General features: G+C 38.9%; 1 long non-coding RNA gene across 1 annotated transcript; it reads left to right on the top strand.

Moving 5' to 3' along the window:
• Window positions 1–1235: 1235 nt before the first annotated feature.
• Window positions 1236–23180, top strand: LOC124281474. The gene is made up of 3 exons (XR_006899934.1): window positions 1236–1246; window positions 2696–2699; window positions 23067–23180. It is a non-coding gene; the product is annotated as an uncharacterized LOC124281474 (long non-coding RNA).
• The last annotated feature ends 2787 nt before the right edge of the window (window positions 23181–25967 follow it).

Below are 25967 nucleotides of genomic sequence, written 5' to 3'. Positions count from 1 at the left end.
TCCAGGTATGAATGAATCTGAAGGTGACCCCGAGTTTCTCATACAACAGAGACCTGGTGCAGATGAGTGTCCTCACTGTTTGTGCAAACCATGCATAACAGACCCAGTGAACAGGCACATGTGGTGGGAGGAAGATATCCTTCAGGAAAACACAAGAAATTCTGAACTTAGAAATGGGCACTAAAAGCGATTTTGGACCATGCTTCTTCACCGAGGTGTATGGAGAGATGCTCGATATCAAGAAAGAAAGAGACAGGCATTAGAGAGACATTTCAACAGACATCACTTGGTGTGGACTGGAACCAGACACCAGCGTGACTTGATGCCAGATTGTGTCATAACATTAGTTCGGACATGGCTCCCCAATCCTGCAAATAAGCCATATATGGGACATACCTGATGTTATATGAACGTTATGTACATATGCTATCGTTGCTATATGTCTGTGCTGTCTCCTATTCGAAATGCTGTTTTCAAGTGGAATGCATTATTCTGTTATGAAGGTAATATACCATGATTAAAATATGTTATAAATATTATGTATTTAATTTAGAGACTTATTTTACAGCAAAACAAATGGTAAATATTATATTTTTATTAGGACATAAATTGTTAACATAGCGTATAACTGAAGTAATATGATTGAATTTTGTGTAAAAATTATTTGTTTGTATTAGAAATAACTTTTGAGAAAAAGTTGATTTTCAAATGAATAAGTAAATTAGCATGTCGCTTATCAAATGAGTCTGTCATTTTTATCTTCATGAAATGAAGGGAAGGGTTGTTGGACATTTACTATCAGGCACATGTTTGTTCTAGTAGTAAATTCCAAGCTTAAGCTTTGACATCCCCAGACTTCCATCAGGCTCTTGCCAGGCAATGCTGAGGAGTAACCGTGTGTGTGTGTGCGTGCGTGCGTGTGTGTGTGTGTGTGTGTTTTGAAACCCACGGGGGATTTGCGCCCCGGCCTTTAATTGTAATATCTTCGTTTTTGTTTTGTTTGAAATATATATAACTGAATGTTTTACAAACTTTCGTAACAGTATGGAAAAACACATTAGGCCGTTGAAATATTCTTTAACGTCCGATACATTCTGTTACAAAGAATTTTTAATTCAAATTGTCAACATGGAATTTCACCTGCTAATTAATGTCTATGATTTGCACATGCAAGTCGCTCTATCCATGGAAAGTGGAGGACAACACACGTGCATTGATGCTTTTGTCGTTCACTGTTCAGTTACCTGTTTGAAATCGCAGCTTAAAATGAGACGTTTTTGGACACTTGATGAAATGGGTCAGCTGCAGGCTATAGGCATTTTGGAATCTGGTCAAATTCAGGTTGTTGTCCGCTTTATTTTGAGTCAGAGTGCCATTGGTAGAATGTGGCAGAGATTTCAAGCCAACTGATCCATGGAATGTGGTCGCCCCGAGTCGCTATAGTCCGAGATTAACGCTGCGTTACGTAACAGATTACTTAACGCAGCAGATCTTCAGACAGAACACTTCAATGTTAACAATGTAAGGATACTCAGGAACACCGTTCGTTGACGTTTAAGGGCAGCCGGACTCCGTTGTGGGCGAACTGCAGGTTTGTCCACCACTAACACCACGTCACAGGCAGGCCCGTTTGAGATGGAGTAGACATCATGGCCGCTGGAATCAACGTCAATGGTCTCGTGTGCTGGGCAGGGATAACTCCTACTGCACGTACTCCACAGCGCGTGGTCGACGACGGTATTCTTACCGGACAGCGTTATCGGTACGAGATTCTGGCTCCTATAGCAGTACCATTCCTGCAAGCTAAGCATGGCTTTTATGGTCGACCCTCTGCAAGACGACAACGCTGGGACTCACAGAGTCAGGGTTGTCACGGAATTCCCTAGGTGGCAGGGTGTCGAGCGGATAGAGTTGCCAGCATGTTCGCCAGACCCAATTGAGCATGCTTGGGATGAACTCGGTCGACGTGTGTACACACGTCACCCAGTACCAGTGGATCTCCGAGACTCCGCAGAGCTCTAGTTGAGGAATTCCGCAAGCTTTCTTAATGAACTTAATAATGAGCATGATAAGGTGCACCTATGTCTTTGACGCGCGAGGAGGGTACACAAGATATTAAATGACCGAGTGCTTCATGTTTGTCATTTTCATTTTCGGGTGTTGGTCTATACAACTGATGTTAGCTAGTTAGTGCTGTTTGAACGTTTTTTCTGTATGTCACGATGTGTCACGTTTGTCAATACATTAAACATCATGATGACACTCTCAGTTCTATTATTTCCGAGAAACCTTTCTTCACATGTGCTATATATCATTTGACCCTTTACTAATGACGCCTAGTATATGTGGAGTTGGGTAATATTCTTATTTGTACGAAGTCTTATGTCTGTCTGTATATGTTTAAGATGTACAGCGATGAGACGTAAATAATAATATCTGTCTGACATACCGTCAACAGAAGAAGAGTTGATCAAGCGGTAGACTCTATCGACTAAATTACTTAATTAGTTTCCAGTCGGCTTCTTTCTTATTTATAAAGGGTTAGCAGGTAAACATTCAGTTCAATAATTATTATAATTGTTATGAGTGAGTTAAGATCTTAAGTCAAATCGGCAATATTTCAGCCACATCGTGACTAAATCAAATTACAGATTTATAATAATTAAAAGTATATTATAAACACCTGTCAATGAAGGACAGTAAAGCGACTACACAGATATGAAATTAAAACTAGTAATTATATCTAAATCGGCTTATATATAGAAGACGATTCAATATGAAAACAGGCTATAGATCGCCAACAACTGAAAGTAGATCACTAGTGAGTGAGTCAGTTAAGATTTTAAGTCACATCGGCAATATTTCAGCCATATCGTGACTAAAACAAGTTTTAAATTCACCAGAAAGACCTGTAAATTATAAAACCCTGTCAACGAAGGACAACTAGAATATCACAGTATCAAGAATAAAAACTAGCATTTCTCTCTAATGTTGGATTTTCAATTAGGACAATACAGTATATCAATGGGCTATAGATCGCCAACTGGAGGTAGACCACCATACTAAGTACCATGGGGGATGTACTGACATATTATGCAGTACACAGAAACCCAAATTACAACATATATGTTTTGTATGAGGAAATCTCAGATAAGATAAACAAGAAGTTATTATCTATAGTGTTGAATGGCTCATATATCTATAAGAAGAAGGTTCAACAGAATAAATCATTTCCAGATAGATTGTCCTACATTGTGACAAGGTCTCTCAAACCAACACCCACCCAACAACACTGTTGTTGTGCTTTTGTCAGACATATGTCAGGCTCGTCAAAATATGGCCATGTGAACTGCAGACCAACACAGATATGTCCGAGGAAACTGCAGACAGTTGTTAGTCGTTCATCTGCCTTTGAACTGAGGCAGGACATGCAAACTGGGGAGAGCCGACAGAGCAGAGCACGCACAATCCAGAAGAAAAAGGGCAAGCCAGGGACTTGAAGGAACGAACTGACCAGTGAATCCAGCCCATCTACTGCCCAATTGTCAGCGTCACTTTGTTGCCTACCCCTCGTAGCTGTTCGGCCCGCCCCACAAGTTAACTAGAAGAAATAAAACTGCCATTATTTGTTCGACACTACGCCTCGTGTTACCTCAAGAGCGCCGGAAGTGTTAATTACATTCCCTATTCAATGTCACCTCGAGCTCGTGTTGACGCAATGATTTGCCCTCCCACAGATGCCTTTAAAGTGTGTCACCATACACACAGTGTAATGAGGGTAGTTAAGTATTCGTACAATCCCTCACGAGTGATCGGTTACCTTGCCTTTTTTTGCGAAGGCAATGTGTATTCGCTCGACTAGCTACCTTTTCTTCTCGTCGGCATTTGGCGGAACATGTATAAATGTGTGCCTCTCAAGAACCTTGTATAAATTTACGATAAACAGACAGGGTGAACCAATGTCGCATGCGTGTGACGGCGTGACATTTGAAGTCAATAGATTGCTTTGAGTCTTGTTTAAGTAATCGAGAGTCTGGACCAGACAATCCAGTGATCAACAACATGAGCATAGACGCAATTGGGATACGATCACGTGTGTCAACCAAGTGAAGTCAACAGATTTCATTTTGTATTTTCAACAAATGACAACTTTGTTACGTTTTGCATCGAACGCCAGACACGATATACTATATACTATATGTACTAGTATTTGTTTTGTTGGATGTGACACATTACAAACAAAAGGACAATATAAACAAATGTCATGTGAAGTTAACATGTGCACTGTAATAATATCAAAATGAATTTTAAGAACTGTCTTTAATTTTCGAAGACATATATCTAACTTTATATATTGTCACCACGTTTGGCAACAAAAGCTTCATGATTAAAGCTAAGGGACAACGTTTGTACAAAGTTTACAAATAAAATGTTTTGTCAGAATTGATATTCGTTTTTCCTCGGATTGTAACAATCTCAAGCAAATCTTTCGGAATCTCCATAATAGTTTAACCACGCCTCTGGAACACATGCTGTGGACATAATGAAATTCCTACTGTAGGAAAATGGGTTTTTCTTTGGGAGTAAATGTTATTTTTCACACTATTGGGTTTGTTCACGCTAGTGGGTTTGTAATTTAGTGGGAAGTTTTACGTAGCAATTTCCGGAGTAAGTGATTTCTTCAGAGGTTGCTTGTAGTGCATAAAATTCCGCTTTTTACCTTTGTTTGGCTGTAAAATTCAGTTGGAATTATTCCTTTACCGAACTGTTTACAGTCACGGTATGCGCATGCTCGGATTGCCGTGGCCCGGTGTGTTTTCTGTTCGCATGCCGAGTGCGGTATGGTAGAGCTGCCGTGATTGGTCGGCTAACTCCATTGCGGGCCAATGGGTGTTAAGCTAACGTCTCCCGGGTCAAAGGTTAGCGCACGGGCCTGCAAAGCTCAGAGAAGTGGCTTACTTCAGGATACCCTGACTGTAGTAAGTAGGGAGGTCTTCCTCCTTTCCTATTAGGTATTGTGTAGGGTTGTTTTTCATGTAGAATAGGAGACTGACTAGTGGGTTGGGGGAAATGATAGGTTTAGAGTAGGTTTTTATTTTGTAGGAATGAATTAGTTAGGGTTTTCTTTTTAGGCTTAATAGATTATTAGGGGTGAGTGCGTGAGAGGAAGTCTGGTATTTATTTTGTTAAGTTTGGTTCAGTTTATTTTTATTAACTAATAAATTGTATTTGTTTGGCGAACTTGAATTATGTTATTTCTCTGCAAGAATCATTAGTCATGACTTAAACTATCATAGAACCTAAAAGAAAGGTTATAAAGGTTCCGGTTTCAAAGAAATAAGTCAACATCCACTAAAAAAAATACACAACGCAAAGTCTGCTGCTGAAACCGTTCAGAAACATCGAACCTAGAACCTTACTGTCACTGGGTGATTCGCCGCAACGGAGTCGCCTATTACACTACCTTGATTCCGTAAAAGAATATGGCTAATGTTTCTGACAAGCTTTAAAGGCCCATTTTCGATAATATTTTGGCCTCCCATATATACATTGGGGCATATGCACGCACTTTAGCTTCCTATTGACGCAATAAAAACTTATCATCCCTTACGACTTGCTGTCTGTAATGGATAATTGAAACTTAGAAACAGCTTCCAAACAGAGAACAATTTGCCATATATGGAATGTAAACAATTGCTCCGTACATTGAAAACTGTCGCTTGCGGTGTTTTCGGTGTTTGCCGAATTGGTTTCAATCACAACATGTGAAGGATATTCGTAAAGAGCGCGCCAAGGGACATAAGTCTATGGGGTTCACTTGAAATAATGTTCGGCAGGTAGAGGTCGCGAGAGTCGATTTAATGCAACGTTGTATTAATTTATTCGAACGTTTTAATTTAATACTTAAATCTAAATATGCAGTGTATTGGGGAATAAATCATATGTTAGCTTCCCTGAGTGCTGATAGTGTTATTGAGGGAAATGCAGTATTTACTAATAGAGAAATGCATTATTTACTTATAGAGAAGTGTGTCGTGATATACCGGTAGTTCCTTTAAGTGGTATATCTGCTGGCCTTACTACTATATTTCTCTTCGTGCTGATTTCAATGGCGCTTTGGAGACCATTACAGGAGAGAAGAGCACGCCCTAAAGCTTTAGAGACAAGAAAAAAGTTGACATTACCAATGTATGAACTTGGCAGATTCGTCCTCAGTGAATATACGGACCGTAAATAAAAAACTTTCATTGTTTGTTGTATGTTATAATCTAGGAAGACACCGCCTATCAGGAAACAATATATTTGGCATAACCATCGTCAATATCGAATATCAAAAGTTGCAGCACTCAACAAGACAGGTGTCATGTGTCTTACGCTGCCGATACTTCACATGCAATTGTCAATTTCACTTGGAATTCTTTTTATAGTTTGGATGCAACCATGGTTCACGAACAATGGCGCAATCAACTGGACTACATTATCACCCTTGTGGGATACGGTGTCGGGGCGGGAGCATTCATCAGGTTCCCTTTCTACTGCATGCGCAACGGAGGAGGTGAGCCTCAGTCAAATAATACCTCCCAATTAGGGGGCGCGGTGGGCGAGCTGGCTAAGTCGCCAGGCTAGTGTCAGGATCGAGCCCACCTGTGACCGGGTGTAAAAACCTTGGAGTCAACTTTGCAGACTCTTTCAGTGTTGTCACAGCCCCTAGTGTACAGTACACAACCCTGTGCACTTAAAAGAACCCACAAATCCGTTGGTATATGACCAGATGGTGGCCACATGAATACGTACAAACACCTAGTTGCGGGTACAGCAACGTGCAGTAAACTTGGACAAAGTACTGTGACTATGTGTCCCAGTCCACCCAGCTGTGAATGGGTACCTCGTTAGGATGAGAAAGCCACAATAACTCGGTGGCTGCAAGAGCTGTATACTCCCCAGGGAGATGAGATTGATAATACGATGTGCCGTTGAGACTGACATCCAGTGATCGTGGGGAAGAAATACCAGCGCCTTGAGCATGCACTAGATGCGTGGATATGTGCGCTATATAAATATCCTACAATAAAATAACAAATAATAAATAATAATATATTTGCATCTCAAAATGAAACAGAAGATATGAACAATAACACAAATGTCCTTGTCATAGAGGAAGGCCGAAGCTCTTATGATTTAAGATTAAAAACTGGAGGTAGTTATAATGGTTATAATGTGGATGCAATAAATATGCGGTGGAAAGTACTTCGAACACTGTTTGTGACGTATAAGACAAAATTGACTGGTCTCCTCTGAAAACATATAGCAGATTCCTTGTACGTTTGTGAGAAAAGTCGAAAAAAGCCAGCTGCTACAGCTACTTACATTCCACCAGAGTTAGAATTGATCTGTTGATGTGTACCAGCTAAACATATATTTTGTTAAACATGCAATTATGTTTTTCCGTTTGTTGTCAAGGAGCTTATCTGATACTGTTCATGTTCTTCACAATCATTGGAACCATCCCCTGTGTGTTTCTGGAGATGACAATCGGGCAGTTCTCTCAGAGTGGACCCATAAAAGTCTGGAATATATGTCCTGCTTTCAAAGGTAACAAGTGAACTACATCCAAGTGACAAAACACAAACAAGTCCAGTTTCAATAAGAACTCTTTAAGACGCTTTTGTAGTAGAAATGTTTTTTTTTTGGATCGATTATTTTCTCACTGCTTTTGGCATTTTCTTATTGCTTATCTATTTTCTCGTTACTTCGAGTTTCCCTACGAAACCTGAAATTTCGTGCATTTCCTCGTTGCTTCAATTATTTATAGTGGCATATTAGGGCCATATCGCCCCGGAAAATCACAGCAAATCTGCCCGAACTTCTGTCAGGTGTTGGTTTGCATGGATGGTTCATTCATCTATGGTCCTAAAATTGGCATCGCATCCTTTAGGAAGTGCCAGTGAACTTGAATTCAAACCACAGGTTCGCATTCGCACTGAATATGGCGTTCTGTGAAGAAGTTTATATCAAGTAGCTATTGACATTTCGAAACATTTTAACACATGGCGATGTTTCGGAATCAGTATACCAATCCTTTTCCCCACCGTTGCAGGTATAGGCGTCGGTACTGTTGTCGTTACGTGGATATACATTGGATTTTACAACGTCACGTTTGCATGGTTTGTCTACTACTTCTACTACTCGTTCTTTAACAACCTGCCCTGGTCTCACTGCGACAATGCATGGAACACCCCAGCATGCATATGGAACAAGAACGCTACATATGTATCAAATGATACAACGTCTAACACAACAGACGCTGGACATTCCTTTAACGAATCAGACGGAAGAATGGCTGCTGCCGAAGAATTCTGGAAGTTGGTTTACGAATTCTAAAATGTCTTATTAGGCATACAGTAGTATTCACTGGAATGTTTATATTTACAATTTATTTCATGTTCTTAGATAAAGTAACATTGCAGATAATCATGCTTTTTTGTTTCTCAGCCAAAACAAACCCTTCTTTGCTTTACCATACATTTTAAAGACGTGCACGTCTTTCTGCTGACTTCATTTTTTCTGACTGGAATATTGTTTGCATGGCGCCCACCTCACTCAGTCTCATTCCTAATGCAGGCTAATGATCTAATGGTTTTCACCTCCACAGATTCCAGATGCTCGGAGAGAGTGATGGTCTCGACAACCTTGGAGGTCTAAGATGGCATCTTGTTGGGTGTCTGGCCGTCACCACAGTGATCTTATTCCTTTGGATATTTCAAGGAATCAAAGTATCAGGGAAGGTATTATATGTCATATGTACGTGTATGGTACTTTCGACTCTCTTGGATAGTTACACGGAACACTAAGAATTCTTACTTTTATGCATGTATCTTTAGTACACCAATGAGATCAGATCTTTCAGTGATATAGTTTGTTTTTGTTAACCTAGTCGAATCCTAGTTCCGTCATTCCCTGTGTCACTAAATAATTAATTTCCACCAGCTTGTCTACATCACTGTAACCCTTCCCTACATCCTCACCTTGGTGTTCCTGATCCGGGGCTCTCTACTGCCGGGGTCAGCAGAAGGAATCTACTACTTCGTCTACCCTAAGTTTGACAAGCTGGCAGACCCTAAAGTGAGCACAAATCTGTTTTGACTTGCCCAACTGCTTGTTTTGCCGTCATTGTGATTACAATTATCACAATGACTATATCAATAAAGCTAATTTCAATTTATCCCGTTTAATTATTGATGCTTAGTCAGGGAAGTACTTCAAACTCGTTGTTTCTCTCCAACCATGACATCTTCACATACAATAGATAAGGTCCAAAAACACTAATATGGCGTCCTATATATGTGTAATTTGATACGGATGTATATACAATAATCAAAGATGAAGTTCTATATTGTAATTTTAAATAGAATGTAATTTTGTACATACACGGCACGTTTCTATGGTCTCAGGTGTGGATTCACTCGTGTAGATACGCCCTGTTTTCCATGGGTATAGCCATGGGGTGTATCGTCACGATGTCTGGACACAACAGAAAGGATAACAACTGCTTCAGGTATATTCCATGGTTTTATATGTTACAGCTGTATGAGAACATGGTAACACTAATTATGATAATTTGTGACTACACTATATCAAACTCCAAAGGAAGAATGAGATGTTGATTACCTCATTTAGGTCCCAGACCATGAATTATGATTGGCCCGATTGTCTGTAAAATGCTTTAACTTTCAACTTTATTTGAATAATATACTTTTATGTATTGTTTCTTAAAGGGATGCAATAATAATCTGCCTGATTGATTCACTCACCAACGTTTTCTTCGGCTTCGCTTTCTTCTGTGTCGTTGGTCACGTGGCCTACCAACGTGGAGTAACTGTTGAAGCGTTTCAATCCTCTGGTAAATAACATACTGATACCTAAAATGATACCTATTGCTGATGAGTTTAGGGGTACGGAGGTACCAAGACTCTGCAATTAGCGATTTTACAGTTTGTCAGAACACCATCCCTATACTCGTTAGTTTATTCAAAAGGTATTCGCGCTGCCAGGATGTCTTATAGCTGAAATACTCACCAAAGAGGCGCTAAACCATACTAACTCACAGCCATCCTTTGAGTTATGCGTGGACTCTTTGAACATGTATCTGCACAACGCTATTTCACTCAACATTATCGACATCCCCATGACAACCTCATGTGTTTAAGTCGCATAATTTCCATAAACAACTTTTGCCTATTATAAAACAAACAGTTATGTGCACTTTAACTGATGACGATTGTCACTCAAAATCAATGTCCTTTTGTTTGAACGTTTTACATTTTGGCCTCTTCAACATCTGACAGTCCAAGTTTCCCATTAAATGCATACTTGATGCTGGTCGGATTGTCTCAAGGATAAGAACAGTTTTTATTTTTGTTTTAAACATATCTTATTCCAAAAGGAAATGGATTGGGCACAAATTATCCATCTTAGGAACGCCCTCTCCCAATAGGAACAGTCTCTTCCACTGTTTGCATACATGTAATGTATGGAAGGTTTCTTGACATGCTATTCCGTCCCTGTGTGTCTTCCACATGGGTAGAATGTGTGAAGCCAATTTTGGGTGTTCCCCGCAGCGATACTGCTGGAATATTGCTAAAGTGGCGTAAACCAATACTCACTCCCTGTGTCTACTGTTGTCCAAACAAATAACATTTGACTGAATATAAAGAGATCGGAATTAGCAAAATTACGTGTCTGTTTCTTTCAAAATATCACTTTAAACATTGAACAGATATACAAACGTACATTGACTACCTCAGTTGTATTGCAGGTCTGGACCTTGCCTTCATCGTCTACCCCGAGGTCATTTCCGCTCTCCCTCTTCCTCAGCTGTGGTCTGTGATGACCTTCTTTACCTTGATGTTGTTGGCTATCGATACAATGGTAATGAGGGAACTCCAGATTTCCCATACAATAAATAGCTCTCGAACATCAACCTATGTTTTTAATTGAACGTAGGATTAACTGTAATACCATTACAATCTCATCTGGCCATGTTTTGGGAGATATTGTGTCTGGTGAAATGTTTTATTATGATATTTCTAATGTATCAAGAATTATCACAAATTATGTCTCTTAAACTCGAAAAAAATTCCAAACTTGAAATTTGTTCCTCTATATAATAAAAATTGTTTTCAAATTTAGGTGATAGTGTCTTCGTGTAAAGGAAATGGGTAGTATAAAGTTTGTTAAGGATGTTTTCAATTTTGTCAAGAATAATTCGAGGAGTCTTTCAAATCTTTTCAAACAACAACTATTTCATGTATCCTTAATGATCATCTAGTCATAAATTGTTTTCAGAAAATTATTGAACACGTCTATTATTGTTTAAAAAGTGCAATGCACCAAATGTTGCATGTCCAAACCATGTACCATAAAACAAAATGTGCATGTTATTTTGGATAGTAACAACGCTGAGATGTATTCGTAACATGTGTCTTGAACGTGGAATTCTTGCTTAGCTGAAGTTGGGAGGGTCAACTCATCGTTGATGGTCTGCTCACATTTTGTACGAGTAGAAACAGCGAGGTGGCAACTTCTGAAACTGGCATACGTGTGACACCTTTTGAATGTGTATCTGTGCAGACACCTTTGTTGAGCTATCATCGCTGAATCTGTTTCCGCATGGCACCGACGCTGGCTCATCAACGAGCTAGGTCCTCAGCCTGCTGTTGGATTGATATGTTTCACAGGTAATGGTACGTCTCTTCTTGTTTGGATGATAGCGACGCTGGCTCCTCAAGTCTCTTCTTGTGCTGTGGTCCTCAGCCTCTTCCTGTTTGGATTGATGTATGTTTCACAGGTAATGGTACTCCTCAAGTCTCTTCTTGTTTGGATTGATATATATTTCACAGGTAATGGTACTCCTCAAGTCTCTTCTTGTTTGGATTGATATATATTCAACAGGTAATGGTACTCCTCAAGTCTCTTCCTGTTTGGATTGATGTGTTTGTTTCATATTTCACAGGTAATGGTACTCCTCAAGTCTCTTCTTGTTTGGATTGATGTATATTTCACAGGTAATGGTACTCCTCAAGTCTCTTCTTGTTTGGATTGATGTATGTTTCACAGGTAATGGTACTCCTCAAGTCTCTTCTTGTTTGGATTGATGTATGTTTCACAGGTAATGGTACTCCTCAAGTCTCTTCGTGTTTGGATTGATGTTTGTTTCACAGGTAATGGTACTCCTCAAGTCTCTTCTTGTTTGGATTGATGTATATTTCACAGGTAATGGTACTCCTCAAGTCTCTTCTTGTTTGGATTGATGTATGTTTCACAGGTGGTTTGTCTCTTCTTGTTTGGATTGATGTACAGGTAATTACTCCTCAAGTCACAGGTAATGGTACTCCTCAAGTCTCTTCTTGTTTGGATTGATGTTTGTTTCACAGGTAATGGTACTCCTCAAGTCTCTTCTTGTCACAGGTAATGGTACTCCTCAAGTCTCTTCTGTTTGGATTGATGTATCAAGTCTCTTTCACAGGTAATGGTACTCCTCAAGTCTCTTCTTGTTTGGATTGATGTATATTTCACAGGTAATGGTACTCCTCAAGTCTCTTCTTGTTTTTGATGATTGATGTATATCAAGTCTCTTCACAGTTTGGAATGGTACTGTTTGTTGTCCAGGTAATGGTACTCCTCAAGTCTCTTCGTGTTTGGATTGATGTATAATTTCCTCAAGTCTCTTCTTGTTTGGATTGATGTCTCCTCAAGTCTCTTCCTGTTTGGATTGATGTTTGTTTCACAGGTAATGGTACTCCTCAAGTCTCTTCTTGTTTGGATGATATATATTTCACAGGTATTTCAAGTCTCTTCTTGTTTGGATTGATATATATTTCACAGGTAATGGTACTCCTCAAGTCTCTTCTTCTTCGTTTGGATTGATGTATATTTCACAGGTAATGGTAAGTCTCCTCAAGTCTCTTCTTGTTTGGATTGATGTATGTTTCACAGGTAATCCTAAGTCCTCAAGTCTCTTTCTTAATGAGTACTTTGGATTGATGTATGTTTCACAGGTAATGGTACTCCTCAAGTCTCTTCGTGTTTGGATTGATGTATGTTTCACAGGTCATGGTACTCCTCAAGTCTCTTCTTGTTTGGATTGATGTATATTTCACAGGTAATGGTAAGTGCTCCTCAAGTCTCTTCTTGTTTGGATTGATGTATATTTCACAGGTAATAGTACTCCCCAAGTCCCTTCTTGTTTGGATTGATGTATGTTTCACAGGTAAACAGAGAGACTTTTCTGGGTTTCATCTTCTTTTTATTGAAACCCAGAAAGTATCTCTGTTCATCAAATAGCATCTTCTAAAATGCCAATCAAACATCTAATTTCACAGGTAATTGTGGTTTTGTACACCAAACGAAATATATATGATTTTTTCCTCAGACAGATAACTAACTCTGGTTACTTCATTATATGTTTGTGAGGCTATCAAGCAAGTAGCAAAAGTCCCCATGGCCCCCTGTAAGGTGATCTACCTTAAGTTACTGCAGCCCGTTTTTATTTTATTTGGTAATGTGTTCAGTTGTGCAAATCATTTAGCTCACGATGGAAGTTTTGATATACCACTTACTGTCCTTTGTCGACAGGTTTTAAAATCTAACTGTACGTATCTTATATATATATATATATATATATATATATATATATATATATATATATATATATATATTTTTAGTCACGATATGGCAGAAATACTTAAATTATTAATCTTAACTCGCTCACTCACTATTTTTGTCAGTTTGTGACATGAACTTGTATTGTTCCCAATGCAAATATAGGATAATTAGAAAATTAGAAAATCAGCTTTGGGAATCTAAAAAACCACCTGTATGAATATCAGGGTGTTATTTTTCCCCGCGTGGGAGGGGGATGTTGGTTTGAGCTCCTTCCGTCCGTCAGAGATAATGGGGGCAGATTTTCTCAGCAACCGTTATAGATAGGGACACCAAATTTGGTATGTGTTTTCAGGACATATTCATGCCTTGATGGAGTTCGAAAACGGAAACAGTGTTACAATTTGTGATAGAATTATGGCCCTTGTCACGCGTTGTTTGACTTAGTGATGATGACCACGTCTTCTTGTTATGGCATGCATTTATACCCTTCTGAACTATGCATGGCTACTTCATTATTTTTTTCGACGAAAGCTTGTCATATTGCTCCCAATGAGTGTGAATATTAGGGATTTATTATACCATGTCTTTATCCCTGTTGGTCAATATGTATATTTCAGGGTGGGATATACGTGTTGACGCTTATGGACTGGTACGCCTACTTCCCATCGACGGCCGTGTTTGGCATCCTTGAGTGTATTGCTGTGGGATGGTGTTATGGTAAGGATGCATGATTCTTGGCAATTACAAAATCGTCAAAAAAGATATGATCTTTTATTTGTTATTGTGATGTGTATGTTTCGATGCTTAGATACTCGTAAGTCTTTGACGTTTCAAGTAACATAATGCAGCGTCGGTCCATAGGCCTGAAACCGACTGAAAACCACTCGGACCAACAACTTTTGCTTCCTGCAGGTCCTCATGGCTTTTTCATCCTTAATAACTAAGAGTACTATTTTTCAGAAAATATCATTCGGTAATTTCTAGATTTTATCTCGATCAGTAGATTTTGTCTGTAAGTGAAACGGCTATCATTTTCGAGGAAGCAATTTAGATTACTGACATACGATATTTTTTTAACTCAGTTTGTTAGATGACGGGAATTACTTATATTGTAGCTAAAATATAGAGCCTGCACATTCTGATCAGGACCCACAACTTGTTATGGTTCTGGGTCCTTCGGGTCTGCAGCTTTTCAGGTTTAAGTGCAAACACTGACATAATGATCAACTTAAAATGAGTACAATATGTCTACTGCAGCAAAAAGCAGTCATTTGCAAATAGTCATTATTTACCCTTCAGGTACTTTTTGCCCACATGGGTACAAAGTGTGAAGCCCATTTCTGGTCACCCCCGCCGTGATATTACTGGACTATTGCCAAAAGCGGCGTAAAACTAAACTCACCCTTTCATTTTTTATGGTCTTCAGACAGGCCGACAAATTACAAAATGCGATCAAACTCGTTCTATAATCAAAGGAAGAAAGTCGAATCTGCTGTACTGTAACATGATGCTGTGAACACGAAATGCTATCAGAAAAGAACGTGTCCTAATCCACTGGCGGCATCCGCCACACAAAGACATGCAAAACATGATAACCTGAGCAAGCGTGTTAAGCATTAACACATTTCAAAACTTTTCCATGCCCGTTTTGACTTTTGACGCTCTTTAAAAGCTTCGTGGAAAGAGCTGGATCAGTTGCATATCAAAGGCTCAGAAATGTAAGCTGGAGTTGCTGCCTTATACAATCCTGTCGTTAGCTGTCCTGTCCTGTGACAGACGGTTCTAAATGTTGGTAGCCGATTGTAGTAAATTGGCACCTGGTCTAACATCATCTAATCATTATATTCAAGACAAAAATAATTTTATTACAGTAATAGGCGGTGTTACCAACTTACCAGCCACCTGCTTTAGGTTTGACTAATCTGCAAACGTTTCGTTGGCTTCATTCGTTTCAAGAACTTCTTTTGGTAAACATATTCATCAACAGTCACCAAAGCTATCTTTGGTAGAGCTGTTTGCCTTAATTTATATTAAGCATATTTTGCAAAGTAGGTACTCTTGCTGGTGTACCTGTGAATAATAGAACGTAGTGACTATCTCTTCAGGAACACAGAGGCTTCAGGAGGACATCCGTACGATGTGGGGAAAGACGATACCTCGGGTCATGGTCATAAGTTTCAAGTTTGTGTGCCCTCTATTTCTAGTCGTAAGTAATTCGAGACTTCTAAATCTTCTATACTAACATATAAGTAAGAACATGTTACACAACAGCAATTGCTAATGAACTGCAATAAAATTATTGCTATGATACGCTAAACTGAAGAAAACCGTGTTACATGCTGCAGTCAACAAAGTCCCAGCGTTAACAGTGAGTGAGTTAATATTAACGTCACATCGGCAAGATTTCAGCCATAATGTGACGACAAACCGTATGTACTCAGAATAAACATATGTATACTTATTTAAAAACCTGTCAGCGAAGGACAATATAACGACTAGAATATCACAAATCGATTAAAACTAGTTTGAGTTCAGTGTAATATGTTAAATCATTACAAAACAACACAGTATAAAATCGGGCTATTGATCACCAACAACTGAAGCTTGATCACCATACTAGGGGCCCCCAGCGTTAACATGCTTGTATATACTTTTAAACTCTTGCCAAAATAATGCCTTGAAGAAAATATTTCTGCGGCGGTTTTAGTGCGTAAATGCCCGAGGTACTTATGTACGAGTAGTTCGTCATATAATTGGCTTTGTTTGTTGTTCAATAACAGAGTAATATTTCAGCTGTGCGATGGCAAACTGTTAATGACAGACAGGTTAGTGCTGGGTATATTATGAGCAACGAATGAGTGAGTGAGTGAGTGAGTTACAATTTAACGTCACCTCGGCAATATTTCAGCGATATAGTGACGAGAAATGTTTTACAGAAACAATACATTTAGGTTGCGAAATAATCAGTCATCGAAGGACTGTAAAATAACTAGAGTATCACAGATGTACTCTAGCATGTACATGAAACACTATTTTATTTATGAAGACAATACAATATAAAAACGAGCTATAGGTCGCCAACAACTGAAGGTAGATCACTATACTAGGGGCGAGCAACGAATCACTCTTTAGGAAATCACCAGCCCTGATCCATGTAACGTATCTTGGACAAACACCGAGTTATAATAATTGAGCATTTATAATGAGCTAAACACCATTCACTGGGCGAATGCTCCTAACAATCTCACTATTATTACCCTGGCTAGGTTATTAGACTATTAGTCACATGACTTATCCCACCAGTTTCTAAACTCCATTCACTAGGTGGATGCTCATAGCGCTAACAATCTGACTACCAGTGAGGCGCTAGGTTATTAGACACATGACTTATTCCACCCGGTACCCATTTTCTGCTGGGTGAACAGAGGCAATTTTGAACAATCTCACTTGCCTCAGGTGAGACCACATGTATCACATGCGCTTCTTTGTGGGGCAGGACTGAACTCCTAGAAACTCTCAGGAGTCAAGCTGCTAAACACGGTCCCCGAACCAAGGACTCTCCGCGCCCATCGTTGCTTAACTGCAACTGGTTTGTGACCTCAGTCCTATGCACAGGACCACACACCACCACAACGTCTATAAATATTTGAAAATTAATACATGATCCTCAGTTTTAAAGTGAACACCACTATAGAGGACAGTGTGTATCTTTTATGTTCCAACTGTTGTACCAGGTGATCTGCTGCTACTCCTTCTACTCCTACCGACCCCCAAAGTACGGGGACTACATCTACCCCACATGGGCAACAGCTCTTGGGTGGCTCATATCCTTTTCATCACTACTGCCTTTACCGGCTGTTTTCATTTGGACGGTTTACAACACTCCAGGAGCAACAATGAAAAAGGTAAACGCAACTAGACTCAAAGATATCTGAATCAGTTTGGCACTCTTCAACTCACTTGGTGTATACCGTTACGTATGTGTTCTGCTTTGTACGTTGTCGTCTTGGAGCAGTTCGAAAGTGACAGCATGCCAACATGGTTGTGACGTGTAAGTCACAAGAAAAACACTTTTCAAACTATGTACGTTGCTTTTCAGAACGAATCCGAAAGTACAATGTGTGTACTCTCTTTTTACGTCAGATGATCATCAATATTTTATCAGTGATGCCATTTTATGAACACTTGTAACTCACTAGAACTAGCTGCTGAAGTGTTTTGGGCATCTGAACGTGTCATGTCACGAAGCATGAAAATCATGTTCTCATGATATGCTCTTTCCTGGGGATACAGCGTTCGTTAAATATCACCCTTTGCTTGATGAATATCAATATGGTTTCATCACATCGACACATTTCAGAAATTGAAGAAATCTTTTGAACCCAATGAAGACTGGACTCGATCACAGAACGAGGAAGATGTCCCTGGTGTGTTCCAACCAATGGTAGTACTCTAGAATGACTCACAAGGGAAATGCGGCAGCCCAATGAAGTATCTTCAAAGGTTTTGTTTTAGATGTTCTTTATAATATATTCCATAGATACATATAACACTCTACTTACGGTTCAACTTCACCTTGTGCTTTCCTGAAGTTGAACCATGTAGCATATCACACATGTTTATTGACTATTACGACAGTGCAAACCGCCTAAGTAAAGACCGCTTTACTAAACAGATCTGATAAGTAAACACTTTTCTTTGGTCCCCGCAAATTTCTTCATTAATTATCACTATTAGAGTCTGGTTATCGAACCTAGGATAAGTAAACAATACCGCTTAACTAAACGTCTTCTCACGGTCCCTGGAAGTAAATTACTTAGCAAAAGATACTAGATAACTAAATTAGCGATCACCACATATCCGACATGAGGGGCTGTCGTGTCAGTCTCCAGTCAAACAAACATCCTACTTACAGCTCGCTGGCGTCAAGCAGTTGGCAATACACTGACAACTGGAGGCCAGCCCTGATAAGCTGTTTATTGTTAAATATGCATACATATACATGCATATGGTTGTCATTTGCAGGTTTTTATAAGTTTGGATAAGTAAAATACCTGATAAGTAAACAATTTTGGCAAGTCCCTTGAAATTTTACTGATCAGGTTTCCACTGTAATTGATAATTCTATTGTAGCACTGTGAGAAATGTAGATTCAATGTACGTGGTATTAAAATATGACCATTAATTGAATTCACACTGACAATGATCATCTCTTGTTTTTTTGGCAACACGCTGTGACAGAAACCTGACATTTGTGACCCGGAAACAATGGTTGGTGTATGTTTTGTTTAACTGTGTGTGTTCTGAAATGTATAATTGAATCTGGACCAGACAATCCAGTGATCAACAACATGTGCATCGATATATACGCAATTGGGATATGATGACATGTGTCAACCAAGTCAGCGAGCCTGACCATTCGATCCCGTTAAAGTCACCTCTTACGACAAGTATGAGATTCTGAAGATCAATTCTAACCCGGATATTCACGGGTTGTGACAATGCAGTGATGTTGGGATATGTGTTCTTGATTTATCACGACCAAGGACGTCGAACTCTTTGCCAAACTCATCCGATAAGAAACTCACCGTGTTTTGTCGGTAAGAGGTTTGCCGAAGACTCACGTTTGATTCCATACAAGCGGGCAATGTGGGATTCCCATTTCTGATTTCCCCACCGTGGTATTTCTGGAATATTGCTAAACGGTGTAAAACAACACTCACTTCTCTATTAATTTCCCTCGAGTAGTTGAATCAGTTTCTGTTGCACACTCTTACTGGGGTGATCGGTTCACAGTTCTGAACTGGTATTGACAGCCTTTGAATTGTTGGTCAATATGTAGGCAATTTATTGCATTCTTACGTACAGATGTCCCGTGAAGAGCTGAATTTAAAATGCGGATTAGTGTAATAAAGCACACTTTCGCCCCGAACTATTATAACGTTAAAGCACTCGGACGCAAGCGTCCTCGTACTTTAACTATAATAGTTCAGGGCGAAAGAGTGTTTTATTACACTATACATGGTGGTAAAGCGAACTGTATTTCTTAAATCTATCCATATTTACTGTAACAAAGAATTCAGACTCAAGGTAGAACAAACGATGTTTTCAATAGAATACCATGAATAATGTATCTTACTTCTCGTTTGAGAAATGGGATATCTTGAGTGGACTATAGTGAGCTTCATCATGATATCATGATAGCTGTGTCTTCAGTACCAGCAAATCTTTGACCCGCGTACAATGTCGCCATTCTTACACAGTCACGTGATAATGAAAAGAGAGGCTCAAGCGAAAACCCATGACACGTGACTTCATACAGTCATACAGACTTCATGCTTCACTGCGGCATGATATCTCAGTGGGCTAGCACTATAAAACCAGCTTTAATCTGGGCTAGTACAAGCAGCTGCACATACACATACACACGCATGCACGTTGTCATATGAACGAAATATTCTCAAGCATGACGTAAAACCCAATTTCACCTCACCTCACTTACCAGAAGTACCTGTTCCGACAAATGTCAATCCTGCATAACACATGGTGTCCCGTTAATTAATCTTGATGTTCTAAAGGCAAAACAATGCCACGCGGTGTCCATTGACGACAGTATTGGATTTCTAACATTATGATTTACATAATTTTATAAGTGGACATGGTACATAAGCAACGATCATACAAAGTCATTAGCAAGTAGTGTTTTATTCAAATACCTTGGTCACCAAATATTGTCTTGCGTAAGCTCAAAGATGGTCGCGGGCGGTGGGATAGCCTTGTGGTTAAAGCGTTCGCTCGTCACGCCGAAAACCCGGGTTCGCTTCCACAGATGGGTACATTGTGTGATGCCTATTTCTGGTGTCCCTCGCCGTGATATTGCTGGAGTATTGCTAACAGCGGCGTAAAACCACACTCACTAGGTCAAACTTTGTCCTGGACTGTCAAAATTTCGTATGTTATTCCCCTCATCCAAGCAACAATAAATTTGATGGATGGAAACAGATGTCCGGTCATAACCAGCAACGAATCACCGAGGAGGAAGAACAAAGTGCAGTGGCAGTCAGACCATTCAGCTTTCATGGATATAATTGCTTCACATTTGGTGAGTGCATCTCAACATCACGGAAGATGGAAGAACGTCTAGTTGGTGTTATATTGTCGCTTTGTCTTTTATCCATTGGTGATATCGTCGGTTTAGGTGACAGTCTTCCAGACCACTTGGGGTATTTGAAACATATTTTCTAACGTCTTGTGGACTTTAAGCGCAAGTAAGCTTTCAGCTAGCATAATTTCGAGAAAAGGAAATACACGTACATTCAGAACACAGGAAAGGACCGGATCAAGAAAATTTAGATATCATATCCTCATGGCTCAGACCAACTTCTCAAGGGAAAAAGAGGCAGCAAGGCGACGTTTAGGTTTTGCTGGTTAGTACTGACATTTTGTTCAATATCGAATGGGAAGACTAGACGCTCTAGAATATGTACAATTATACATAACATGTATTTGTTAAGAAAACACGTTTTGCCTTTCTTCTAGGCTAAAAGTTTGGCGTTAAGACAATGCAAGCAACAACGCATTGACAATGGTAAGCTTCCATCTACATCTGGTACATTTAATATAAGAATAACTCTCGCGTATGCACATATAACATAGGCTCTAATTGGTGTATTTCCCGACAGCATTAATTCCGTTCTACAGGTGCACGCCACCTACAGTCACACCTAAAATATACCTGCATGAACAAAACTTGCCATCGTTTTATGATTTCATCGGATGTATTTTCAGTTGGAAGTACGGAATCAAAAGCATAGTATAACAAATAGCCTAATTAAAGTTTACTTCCACCGAAATCGAAAATGAATGCTATACGTTGCAAATCAGCAATTGATGTTCCCTTCTGACATTTGATTGATCGTCTTCACTCGATAGATCTACCTTGCTTTCCTTACTGCTGTCAAAACTGTTCTAACTAACCAGTAGCTTGTACTGATATGGACCAGTATGTGTATGCCATCGATCATCCAACTTTTTCATCAGTGTTAATGCCATGTGGAAACGCTTGGGAACAATACGGAAACACAGCCTAGTTTCATTAAGGAAACAGGGTTTAATCTGTAACCTGCTGTGTACACAAGAAAACTGCTCGTCATAAATAAGGTAATAAACTTCATGCCATTCAATCCACGCAGGGAACCTCGCACTCGCTGGCAACACAATAATTTTCAGACATCGACTTTTCCATTTGTTAAAATATTAATGTCATAAAACATGGGAAATGTCATACCATGTGTACTTTGATAGTGTCAATGTACTGAAATTAAAGTATACTAAGAATATAAAAAAAACATGTATATTATTTTGCGTCTTAGTTTGTTGAACTTTCTATTATGGTCTTTGGTAATGAATCCTTGATTAAAAACTGCGTTCACTGAGATTACAAGCCAGGTTGAAGTTATATTACCCCGAGGGAAAAATGTTATTGCGTTTTCACCATCTTCAGTTGCATTACCAAACACCCTTATAACACAAACTGCACAGACTTTACCCGTTATAGTGAGCGAGTGATTTAATATTTAACGTCACATCGGCAATATTTCAGCCGTACCGTGACGAGAACAGTTGACATTGAAATGGAATATATATGTATTATAAAAACCTGTCGACAAAGGACAGTAAAACATCTAGAATATCACAGACATACATGTAAAACTAGTAATTAAATCTAAAACATTTTAACTATAGGGGGCAAACACAATATAAAAATAGGCTATAGATCGCCAACAGCTGAAGGTAGATCACCATACTAGGAACTTACCCGTTAGAGATGAATTATAATACCCTTGTTAGAGTATATTTTTTTAGATATGTTGATGTGACGTCTCACCTTAGTGGTAATGTTTGTTTGACGGAGGTCTGTAAATAATCGAGTCTGGACCAGACAATCCAGTAAATCCAAGACAGGTACCAGATGTAGAGTTATTCATTACTGCAGTGTATGATGACTAGTGGTACGTGGGACAAGTTCTGGAAGTGGATGAGGTGGATTTAAAAGAGTTTGATTCCTTCATTGTCAGTCCACTAACGAAAGGTCCAGTAGTTCACTCAAGAAGGTCCTACATGTTATCCAGAAAGTTCAGGATGCCGCCAAGTACTCTTAACATGCAAAGTAACAAACATGAAGCTTGTCCAGTTGTTTTAAGGTAAACGTAAAATTAAATTGTTAATTCTAAAGTTGTTATGCTAGCTTCTTGAAGCTGTTTTAGTTTGTCGTGATTTCTCATACACGGGGACTGAAACCTTGACTGTTTTCGGAACAGATACTTTACTGCACATTTGTCCTGAGCGAAATGAGATACATAATACTTTGTTGGAGGTAATAAAACATAAAAGTTGATCAGATACCATTTAGTGTTTCAATGGTTGATTTGCTATCACAGAACCAAACTAGTAACATATACATCACACGGGAAGCTGAATTTCTTCAGCGAATATATCCTCAAGGCCTCAGTTTGTCTGAAAACAGACTGCTATGTTAAGTCAAGAAACAATTACTGCTATGTTAACTGAGAACATTTCTTGACAAATCGTGGACAATAAAAGTTTGTTTTCTTCAAAATACAGACTGTTTTGATCTTGCTTTGAAACTTTGACAGATACGTTACTTTGTGCAACTCTATAAAGAAACATAATGGTTGCGTAACTGGCAAAATATTTTTACAATTATGCCTTATAAGGTTTGAGAATGTAGAACACAGCTTTCTCAAGAATAACAAATAAGTCTACCCTTGCCACCTTAAAACTAGCTCATATGCATTTGGAAAAAAAAGTATTTGGAGCAATAGCAGGAAATAAGAAAATAGAATATTTTGTAACACTAAAGGTAAAAAACATTCAATTAATGCACGTTTCTTTTCCTAAGTACTTTAGTACTCAAGCTTTAAAATGAATAAATTCAAAATTTTAGGGAAAATTACGAATTTTTTTTACCCAAACTGGCATTCTAGAGGTAACGTTTGTTTTCTTGAGGACAAAAGCCAAAATGATACAACTAAAATACAACGTTAACAAATCCACCTGTATGGTATTATTTTCATTGTTGTAACTTTCTTGAACATGTAAGCCTATTGACATATTATTATGGACAACTATTCGGCTTCCTACAAGATGTATTCTTATGAGGATGTGTTTTTGTTAATTATGTCACATTAAGTAACTTTTAGTTATTATTATCACAAAAGTTTAAAGCGCTGAGCGTGGATTTGAACTCACACCTTGAACTTAGGCTGTGTATTTGCACCTGTTAAGAGTGGGCTTGGGAGTTACCTGCTCTTTGTCGTTGTCCCCGCGGATGCTGCGAAGCTGTGGAAGCTGTGATAAATTTCTAAATGGTCATAGTGTTATCTTAATGGTCGTAGTGGCGTGCTTCTGCTAGAATTCTCAAGAACTGTATAACAGGTATATAAGGGATGGCTGTGAGTGAGTGAGTTAAGTCACATCGGCAATATTTCAGCCATATCGTGCCTAAAAAACAGGTAATAAATCTAGAATACATGAAGGTAAATGTTTTAAAAAACCTGCCAACGAAGGACAGTAAAATTAACTAGAATATCACAGATATGAATATAAAACTAGTATGTTACTATAAAACAGCTGAATCTCAGAAGAAAATACAATACAACAACAGGCTATAGATTGCCAACAACTGAAGGTAGATCACAATACTAGGGACCATGGGGATCTACAGTACATTTGCTTCCTGCATGGCCCCTAGCTGGATTTACACCATCCCTGCAGCTGCTAGCAATTTAGACACATCTAGCATTAATTAAAAAAACACATATTCTACGATTAAAAAGTTGGATAGATTTAAATTGTCTTTGAATGTTTTGGTACTTACGTACCATCTCAGGAGGACAGGGATGGCTGTTGAGATGTATGACGGGACTACAAAATGCTTTGGATTTACGCTCATCTGTCTGCTAACATCGACGTTTCTCCACTCAAGAGACCTACCACTCGTCTACATTGACATTACAACAGCTGTCAACAATCTTCAAACAGTACATCTGTGTTTACTGGAAATATCAAAATACTTTGGTCAGTTAATATTTTACATTTGTGACCCAATATTTTAGATTTGTGACTCAGTTGTATTGTATTGGAAATCTGTACTGTCATTCATTGTGACCTTGTTTATTGTTTATTCAATATATGGCTGAACATTATAGACTTGTCCGTGTTCTCGTTTGCTGGTTAAAAGGGGACTCACAATACTTTTGTCACGATAATTTCTAAACCGTAACGATATGCACTTCCAAAACAATTCATCTACTTCAGCCAAATACTTGCTCAGTGTTTTTAGAAATTTGCTTGAAACCTTAACTTGCAGAAATAACATCTATTTGCAGCAGTTCTACAAGCATGTGCCTGTTCACATTAGATCGCATATGACTGTGTAACTCACAGAAGAAAATTAACCAGTAAATACATAAATGAAAAGGGTGAGTGAGTTTAGTTCTACGCTGCAGTTATATGGTCCTAATTATGTGGGGATAATTATATATCTAACGCAGGTGTTCGGAACGTATGTGTTTCTGCTCTAACAAACAAAAACACTATTTGAGAAATAGCATTTTAATTAGATTTATACGTCCAGGCAAGTTTAAGTTAATACACATGATATTGAAAACAAACTATAGTTAATGGATAGTTAATGAGTTAAATGTATTATAAAATTTAAGATCTCATTGACGTCTTTCACATATAACCACTGAATTAGATTCAGATTAAAGATGCTGATTCGAGATAACTTTCTTTGAGGACATAAACATATATGGTGGAGGAACGTAATATAGTAGTGGAAGTTGTCATCCATTAGACACTCCACCTTTGCAGATATTATACTGAACGCCAAAAGAAATGTTACACATTTGAAGGTAAGGTGAAATTGGGTTTAACGTCGTGCTTGAGAATATTTCGCTCATATGACGACGTGCGTGCGTGTGTATGTATATGTGCGGCTACTTGTACTAGCCCAGACTTAAGCTGGTTTTATAGTGCTAGCCCACTGAGATACCATGCCGCAGTGAAGCATGAATACCCCACTCAGACACATTATACTGACTCAGAGCCGACTAGTCCTTCTTGTACCCATTAATGCCGAGCGCCAGGCAGGTACCAACAAGTACCATATTTAAACGTCTTTTGGCATAACGCGGTCGGGGATCGACCCGCGACCTTCCGCTCTCCAGGGCGGACGCTCTAAGCACTACACCACGGAGGCGGACATTTGAAATTGA

Source organism: Haliotis rubra, unplaced genomic scaffold (assembly GCF_003918875.1).
Source record: "Haliotis rubra isolate DU_JTF1 unplaced genomic scaffold, ASM391887v1 Scf108, whole genome shotgun sequence".
NCBI classification, from domain to species: Eukaryota; Metazoa; Mollusca; class Gastropoda; order Lepetellida; family Haliotidae; genus Haliotis; species Haliotis rubra.
This window is presented reverse-complemented; position numbering and strand designations above follow the sequence as displayed.